Source organism: Netta rufina (genome assembly GCF_964035555.1).
Source record: "Netta rufina genome assembly, chromosome: 4".
In the NCBI taxonomy this organism is placed as follows: Eukaryota; Metazoa; Chordata; class Aves; order Anseriformes; family Anatidae; genus Netta; species Netta rufina.
This window is the reverse complement of record NC_140127.1, coordinates 77165559-77174487: the sequence shown is the minus strand read 5'-3', so window position 1 is coordinate 77174487 and position 8929 is coordinate 77165559. Positions and strand designations below refer to the sequence as shown.

At 45.5% G+C, this 8929-nt stretch overlaps 1 long non-coding RNA gene across 5 annotated transcripts; it reads right to left on the bottom strand.

Annotated features, from left to right (window-relative positions):
• Nucleotides 1–653: 653 nt before the first annotated feature.
• On the bottom strand, nt 654–8708 carry LOC311209352. Of its 5 annotated transcripts, XR_014618395.1 has the most exons (11): nt 8179–8708; nt 6838–7005; nt 6600–6701; nt 5814–5912; nt 5025–5098; nt 4449–4594; nt 4081–4322; nt 2987–3384; nt 2095–2193; nt 1395–1671; nt 654–907 (listed from the first exon to the last, which is right to left on the bottom strand). It is a non-coding gene; the product is annotated as an uncharacterized lncRNA (long non-coding RNA). The 5 variants fall into 5 exon arrangements; XR_014618396.1 differs by lacking the exon at nt 5814–5912 and having other exon boundaries at nt 6838–7027; nt 8179–8707; XR_014618397.1 differs by lacking the exon at nt 5814–5912 and having other exon boundaries at nt 8179–8706.
• Between the last annotated feature and the right edge of the window lie 221 nt (nt 8709–8929).

Below are 8929 nucleotides of genomic sequence, written 5' to 3'. Positions count from 1 at the left end.
CCCAGTACCTTGTGAAGAGCTTGTTAACGCCAGCACAACTTCAGCTTGTCTTTTAAAAGAAAGCTGTTAAAGGAGCAGGAGACTGTTTTTAAATGAGAACAACCGAAAATAAAATTATCTGAAGAGCCACTTACTACTGGCACATTACCGTTTCAAAGGAAAATATTAATTACGTGCAGGTGCTCCAGTCTTCGTTGCATTTTCTGTGATTCACAACATTACCTTTGAACAAAAGAGTAAGAGGAACGGAAGGGAGGATATTAACTCGGGTAACCAAGGATTTGGCAAGCTGGAACTTGGTGTCTTTAACACTTTAGCCTTGGAGCAAAAATGTACACCCTGTACAGGCTGAGCTGACTGATGAGGCAGGTGCTCCAGGGTACGTGCTACCGGGAGGTAAGTAACAAACACATTCCACAGCTATTACCAGAAGTGGGGTTTCAGGATATGCAGACTGGTTTCACAAAAAATATTAGCGGTCTGTTGGTGACAGACAATTCGAGGAATTCAGCGCTGCCCATTACAGACTCCTCAGATCAGCACTTAATGAGAATTAATAAAACGGTTTATTTTTTTTATATATATATATATGTATATAAAAAATAAACCATTTTATATATACATATATACATATATATACATATACACACACACACACACCTATGTTCAAAAAAATGTATACAGTTAAAATATCAAATTAGTGATCCGGTAACAACACTGTTCAAAACCAGTCTCTTTTGTATGAACATTAAAATAAATGCACACTTTTAAAAGCATTTCTTTTTAGTGCTTCCAAAGCACAGCGTGTGCCAAGGCAAGGCCACCTGAAGAATCTCCGTCCTGCTCACGGGATGAAAGAGAACTGAAGTCAGGGACCTGGGAAGCCTCAGGTGCGCTTTCATAATGTCTGCAGATAAAAACAGAAGAGAGTCTGAGGTAGATTGTTTAGTAACCACCAAGTGGTAACAGTCACAGGGCTGTCTTTAGCTTTCATTAACACAACAGCAGTTTCTTTACTCTCGATCTACGCTGAATCTCAAGTTTAAAGGCATGGCTAGCAGTTCTCGGGAACAAGACCCTCGTCTCTGTGCTGGCAACATGCAATATTACCAGTGCAGGTGTTTCTGGGAGGTTTTTTTGTTTGTTTGTTTGTTTTTTTATTGGGGGGGGGGGGGGGGGACACACACACACAACAGATGGGATCTCTCCACAATGCAGACACTGTGTGCATTTGACAGTGCCCCATTTTAGTGCGATCCACTGCCTATTGCACGTAAAACGGCTAATGACAGTATTCAAGTGAGTAAATTCTCACCACCTGCAGGAGGGGCAGCAATGGTTATTTTTTTCAGCCTGTTGAGCAAAGAGCACCCTCCACAGGAAAAAAGCCACACCTTTCATAGCACGTCCTTAAGGTTACAGCCCAGCTTCTGCCGATAGAGGTTCGTAAAGTTAAAGCTCTGCTGCTTCTTCTCAGACTCTGACAGTAAGATCACTTGACCGCCAGGATGGCGAGGGCAACAGCTACGTCCTCTTCCACTCTTCTGCGGCACAGCAAACTCATTCCCGGTCCGTATTCCTCTGGCTGGTACACTATTATCTACCGTTCACCTGATTAACTCTGTTGGGTAGGCTGTTGAACTCTAGCTCCTCTAGCGTTCTCTCTAAGTGCTGTATTAAGACACGATTTTTAAACCTAGGGAAGTAATTTCATTTCTTCTTCCAAAAACAGCAGTTAAATAACTCAGTATTATTTTGCCACGACAAACAGTATTAGCAGAGGCTCTCTGTTTCCAGCATGGAAGAGCTTCCCTCATTTCTGACATCAGAATGGCAAATTTAATTTGATACAGCCATCTTTCCCCAACCCACGCAAATTCTGGGTCTTTCTTCCATAACCACCCATATCTTTCTATTTCACACTTCAGCTCTAGGTAACGACCATTTACTTCAGAAAATACAACGGCAGTTTGACCGCTGAAACTGTAATAATTTCAGTATGTCAAAACAAAACACTTGTTTTGGAAAAGATTGAGATTTGCTATCATGAACAACGTTAGCGTTTAACTCTGAATCATTCGTATCTATACGAACCTTGCTCCTTCCCTTACAGCAAATTCAATGAAATACTTCTGAGTTTCCATCCGTCCTTGTACGTACCTCCTCAAGAAGAGAGAAGATTTTTTTCACGATCTTAAAGAAGAGATCCAAACAGATATTAGAAACAGATCTTGTAAATGCATTTTCAGTAAATCTCAACAGCCAAAGGAAAAACAACACAGCCTAGAGTTTCCCATTTCTGCATACAGTAATGCACATAAGAAAAAAAAGCCAGCATACCAATAATTTGAAGTGATATCGATTAGCTGATATTCAAATGTAACGCTGAATTTTGTTCTCTTAAAAGAGCAGTATCTAGAAACACCTGCCCTTGGAAAATGCAGACTAGGTTTAATCAGCAGAGAAGCCTTGTATCTCCACGAACACGCTGCCATGATCAGCAGTTAATAGAAACAAAGGGATACCAAGCCATGTTTCAACCTAGAGCTGTCATTTTTGAAAGCAGAGGTTTAAGATAACTACTCTTTACAAGATGACCGATCTATGTGGAGCATGAGCACGATTGTCTCGTATAAAGTTTAACAAAAAAAAAAAAAAAAAAGTAGCGCAAAAGAATGAACCGGACACCTTAGATGTGAAACAACAGTATTTTTTCATTGGTTTCTGTGTTTTCTTCTCTGAACCAACTATGAAAACACGAATGGTGCTGTGATTAAGCCTGCTTAAGAGTGCTGCAGTAAGGACGGTGAGGATATAAAGTTGGACTGTGAATACATGTACTTACTTTCTTGTTCTTCCACTACTTGTACACGAGTAATCAAAAATCATTCCAAATCTGAGGTTTTATTTTCAAAATAGATCCTCATTTCAAGAAAAAGTCTTCTGTACCCCTAGCCTATTTTTAATACACTAATAAAGAACTTACTTCTTCCACGTTTGCGAACCTCTTTCACCACTCTGATTTTAATACCAGCATCGCTTCCCTCCAACATTGTAGGTGTTATTTTAAATCAATTTGGCACAGATTCAGAAGTAGACTCCATCACTCGTTTTTGGTCATCTCCAGCCACGCTGTAATTTAGAGGCCCTCGAACAAGTGCATTGGTACCAGGCTTATGATCCAAGCCATCTTTGCATCATTTAAGCAATTGAACTCATCATGTAGAGAGTCTAAGTCACCAGGTGACATTTCATCCTCTCCCTTAACAGCTGGAACCGAAGAAGCCATTTGCACAGACAAGCCATCAATTTGCTTTTCCAGCAACTGACAGTTTTCTGCTTTCTTCTCTCCATTACCATCTTGGACAGTACTGATACCAGTGTCTGAAAATTAAGAAGGAGCTTAGTAGTGCATATAACTGCAGGATCAAAAAACACAGAAGGACATTATTCTGCATCCCTTCTTGTTGAAAGTACTGTGTAGAGAGTTACTCAGCACTGTCAGATCACTTCAGTAGTTTTATTCACCCTTTGACGCAACCACAGGAATACCTCCTTTTGGGCTGCTACCGTCTCATATGACTGTCGTTAAGTTATTTGCTGTATTCCCATTTCAGTGACTAAAGTAAACTAAAGTTTCCCCTCCTTCCCCCAGTTCCAGCAAATTTTTCTTTCGACTCTGCTGCAACAGGTGGGTAAATTACTATTTGTGAGAAATTTTAATTTTTTTTTTTTTTTTTTTTTACACACTTTCCTTCCCCACTTCTCCCTTCCCCACTACAGAATACACAAATGAGAATTAAAAGCTGAAATGAAATCCTTGCTACCGCCAAACCATCGTGGTGAAAGGTTTCAGCACTTTTTAGAAACAGTTCAAAATTATTGCTCATTCAGGACTTCATTACCTATAGCAACAGCCTGTTTGTCTAAGCCGACCAAAGAAATTCAGTCCCAATTAACTCTAAAACTTACGTGTCCTTTTGAATTAACACAGAAAGCACGGAGACCTTTTTTTTTTTTCTGCACACTATGTCCATTTATGACCACGCAAGTTCCTGTACTACAACAACTCCAACATACCTTTATTTGTTGGCATGCCTTTGAGGTTCAGATATGGTGACGGAGATCCAGCAGCACAGGGTGGCCCTTTCCCACCAACATGGTTTGTCACAACAGTGATTGTGGCCGTCGCAATAGCGGCGACATGCTACGCCTTCTCTCTTTAGTGATGCTGGAGTATTGGGCTCTCCAGGACGCTTGATCTTATTCTGAGGCCCAGCAACAAATTTATCTGCTTCATCTATCATCATACCCTGAAAAGACTTTTTTTTTTTTAATATAAGTAAAATACAATTGCTTCGTCAATTCACTACCAGAGTATTTGCCTCCGTGTTACAATTCAGTTACTTTTCAAATAATGATACAGCAGATAGCAAGACTTCTCCTACCTTCTCATCCTGTTTGAACAGACTGCCAAGTGTATGAAGAAGCCTTTTTGGTTGATCTGGATCAATCTCCCGAAGGGGTGAAGGCATCATTTTCAACTACTCCTGATGATTTCCCCTTTGAGCAACAGGAACGCCGTGAAGGCAGTCTGCAGCAGAACAAGGTATCTAAATTTAGTCTACCTTAAGACTAAGGAAATACAAGCCTCGCATGCTTCCATTTCCAGTGTTAGCATTTAAGAACTAGAAATCACTATTTCCTCCCTCTACAAGACAAAGGAAAAGCAAAAGGCAAATAAAGCCCCTCTTTCCTTTCACCATCACTATAAGAACATCTACTGCATCCTGTTGCACAGGAAAGCTCACCCATGAAACTTAATTTTCAAATTCCAAGCACGCACAACATGTTTTGTGACAGAAGGCAGAAATTTCATTCTTTTCCTTCAGAATCTAGGGAAGGACGACTGACCCAAGAAACGATGCAAAGTCTACTTCCTCTCCCACACCGAGGACAGAAACACTACTTAGGTGAATTAAATAGCTGTACCAGAATATTAATAAATAATTGTGTCCATTTACCTTCATCCTGCCCCACGATATCCCTGTGTGTTTTCAGAAGATTGGTTCTCATTCCGGTTAGCTGATCTAGAAGACTGTGACAAGACATATCATATGCATTTCTGAGTGCCCGTGGCTTCAAATCCTAGTTTTATAATAAAACAAGTAACTTTCAGTTAACCCGCGAGTTCTCACGCACAAAGAAATTGCTCTGTGGGCTGTACTACCGTTAACTACTAAAAAAAAAAAGAAAAAAAAAATTCCAAAACAACTTCAGACATTCTGAACGTATTCTGAAACAACTTTCTTTCCATCTCTCTGGAAAGAGCTTTCCTCCTATCTGTGACAAAGGAAAAAAAAAAAAAAAAAGTTGTGATCGCGGGAGTCGTTACACAAAGCCACACTCTGTGAATTCACTACTACAGTTAAGATCATTTTTAGTCAAAAAATACCTCGGCAGCAATGCTATCACTGCAAACATAGCGTTGCCAAAAAAAAAAAAAAAGAAATTCAACTCAAGATATAGGAGAGGGCGAGCTAAAAGCACAAATAACATGACCGATGGAGGCTGCAACAACCACCTGGTAGATGGTTGTCCACAGCCCTCGGATTGCATGGTCGTCTTTCCTGACAAACGAATACTGGAAGAACAGAAAAGATACACCGTGTGTCCGCAAAAGCCTTCGGGGAGACTACTGAAAGGAAAACCAAACCAAAAAACTAGGAACAGCAAGTGGCGTATACGTCAGTTTTGTTAACAGAGCACCACTAATGTACCAGGAATTTCCACATTCTTCGCCCCTCCTCTACCTTGAAAATGTCACCCAATTCTGTCAGTGTCTTCACCATCAGCATTTATTTATTTATCTCGTTTTTCACGTGGACATCCAAGGAAAACATTTCGAGTCCCTGTCATCGAGGAAAAAGAGGAGAGGGGGGGGGAAAAAAAAAAAAAAAAAAAAAGAGAGACGAGGGGGGAAGAAGCACTGCCATTCCCTTTCCTCGGTAATGCGAGCAAAAAGCTCAGGCGCTCAGCAACAACGTGCTTTGAAAGATAAAACACAGAAGAAACTGCACATTATTTAGTCTCAGCTATAGAGTCACGTGTATTTGTACCTGCTCATTTATTCATCTGCCAGTGTATTTTAGTACAAACGCTACAGAACATAGAAACCGCAAGGTTACTACTACCTTTTGTGACCGACGCGATCTTTGGCAGGAACAGCTATCGAGAAAGAACCAACAAAATCCCCTTCGTCGACAGCCATCTGAACCTTTATCGTCTAACAGCAGTCCTACAAACATCCCCTGGGATGCTCAACTCCTGAAACTTTCTGTTCAACTTGAGGCAGAACAAGCCCTTACCCTGGGCACCTTCACCCAGCTCTCCACTGCTAGCAGAGTAGCACCCTGATACTGTCCAGGACGCGCTGCAGCAGCCTACTCGCTTACGCGTATTTACTGCAGCCTGGTTCGAGACGCGCACAGAGGGACCCACGAAAAATCCACCCTTTCCTTCAGAGAAGTAAATACATACATACATACGGACGACACGGTAAGGAAGAAAAGCTGAACACACAGCATGCGGTCCTTTACCGTGGGGCAGATCCAGCATCAGCACAAGGAGCTTTGGGGCACGTGAGCGATCATCTACACCGGCCATCGCGACAAGCCAAACTCACGCACACAAGCCTCGACCTAAAAAAAAAAAAAAAAAAAAAAACACAGAACACATTAAGTTCCTTTATAGCTTATGGAAGTAACAACCAGCATCTTAGATGCAGTTGGATAGTTGGATTGCATCAGCTTAGGGACTGCCTCCTTCAAAACGCACAGGGGGGTGGGGAAACCAGTCTTGGAAACCTGTTGCCTAACAGGAAGGAGACTGTTGTTTTCTCCTCCATAGGTGACGTTCTTCCAAGCATCGTCCTGCTCCTGGATTTTACCAGCCACGACGGGATGGTCCTACCAGCGTGAGTCGGGAACGCTTCCCACGGGGTTTCTGTGACACTGAAGTAAGTTTTCTGCAGGTACAAGTAACACAGCACGAGACGGCAAGGAAGCTAAGGCACCGTCTGCAGCACAGCACGTGTGCGATATTGGGCCTGAGGGGACCAGTCAAAGCCTGCAGTAATCGCTGAACAGGTGGGCAAGCAGGGAGCCCTACGGGAAACAAAGCTCACGTTCTGCAAAGCTCTTTTCCCGTCAAGAAGACGGCCTTTTCTATTCAGCGCATCTACTGAACTTTAGGCTACTTCCCATTCGCTTTGGCAAGTTAGCCTTTGCGTAAGCCAAGAGGTTTTAAACCGCCAAGCACCACTGATGGTTCTTGTTCTCCAACAACAGGGAATTTCAGTCAGGGCACTCGTTAACAGGAAAGTCTGGCTCTGTTTCACACAAATCACGTACCTAAACCACGGAGACAGGAGTCTGCAGGAAGAACTCTTTAAAAGGTGAACTTAAAGAGAAGGATACTACTCATTTTTCCAGAACTTCTGCAAGGACTGCGGCAAAAAAAAGGCTGAACCAGGGACGTCTCTATCATCCCCTCTAGAATTCAGCAACTCCATACAGTTACGGGTCAAATACCACAGCTGCAGCGCAAGACAAACAAAGACCTCGAAGGTCACGTTTCTGCCTGCGTACCGAGTTCCGCTGGGAAGACCCCCCACCTCTGGAAAGACCCCCAGCCGCTCAACTCCCAAGCAACGTTGCCACAGCCAGTGCTTACGCAGAGTTTTGCTCTCTCTCGCTGCTCAGTACAGGCCCAAGGCCTCCTTTATTGCACACAGTTCAAGCAAAACTCTTGGGACATAACCAATAGACAGACAGACAGACAGAAATTGCCTCTCACGTCTGTCCTCACTGACCGCAACCAGCGTACTGGAAAGCCCCGCAAGCACCAGTCTATTCCTAGGACAACTCCGAAAGCTGAGGCGGGACAAAGTTTAGCCTCTCGTACCAAAGACTGAGCAACAGACAGAGCCTGACAGGCCAATTCATTCTAGGTCTAAGAGGCTACTACGACTCGGCAGGCACTACGTGCCTTCCTTCCCTTTGCGCTTCCCAGCGCCGAGCAGCTCGCGCTTCCGCAAATTCAATGAAGCCTTTGAGCCGGGGCTGCAGGAAGCTTACGAGCACGCCTTGATTCCACCCCGAGGTCGCTGCGACTTACCTGGACAGTCGGGACGGACGGGCTGCTCTCTCTCCTGAGAACCCTGCGACCGCAGCACGCCAGCTGCGGCTTTCCTCGCTTTACCCGGTGCGCCACCTTCGCTCGGCAACAAACCCCGCAGGGGTCCTAGCGGCGGGGAGCTGCTTCTGCCCCGGTGAACCGCAGCACAAGGAGAGAGCCGGCTGTCAGGACGCAGGGAGAGGAAAGCCTCCGAGGCGCGGCGCGGCGCAGCCCAACGATCAAGCGCAGCGAGGACCCGTGCCCGGCCTCAACACCCCCCGCCCCTCCCGGCCCGACGGTCCGAGGAGGCACCCCCGGAGGCTCTCGCTCGCCTCACCGCCGGCAACCGCGCTCGCCGCCAGCGGCAACCTGCGCCCCCCGGCGCGCACGGCCCGGCCCCGGCCCCGGCCCCGGCCCGGCCGCGCAGCCCGGAGCCCACGTGGCCGCCCGGCAGCGCAGAACTACAGCTCCCAGCATGCCTCGGGACGGAGCAGTCCAGCCAACCCAGAGGGGCGTCGGCCACACGCACGCAACGGCACCTCCTCCTGCTGCCCTCTCTGCCCCCCCCCGCCGCCACAGCCGCCCCCCTCTCCCCTGTCCCCTCTCCCCCAGCCCCCCGAAGCCGCCCCAGCTCCTCTCGTGCTCCGAGCATCTCCAGCATTTCAGGAACTGGAACCCTGGAACCGCTGACGTCTGGCACGTGTCAGAAACGTGGCAGGAGACGTACTCTGCTGTCGCAAGGCACTTGCAA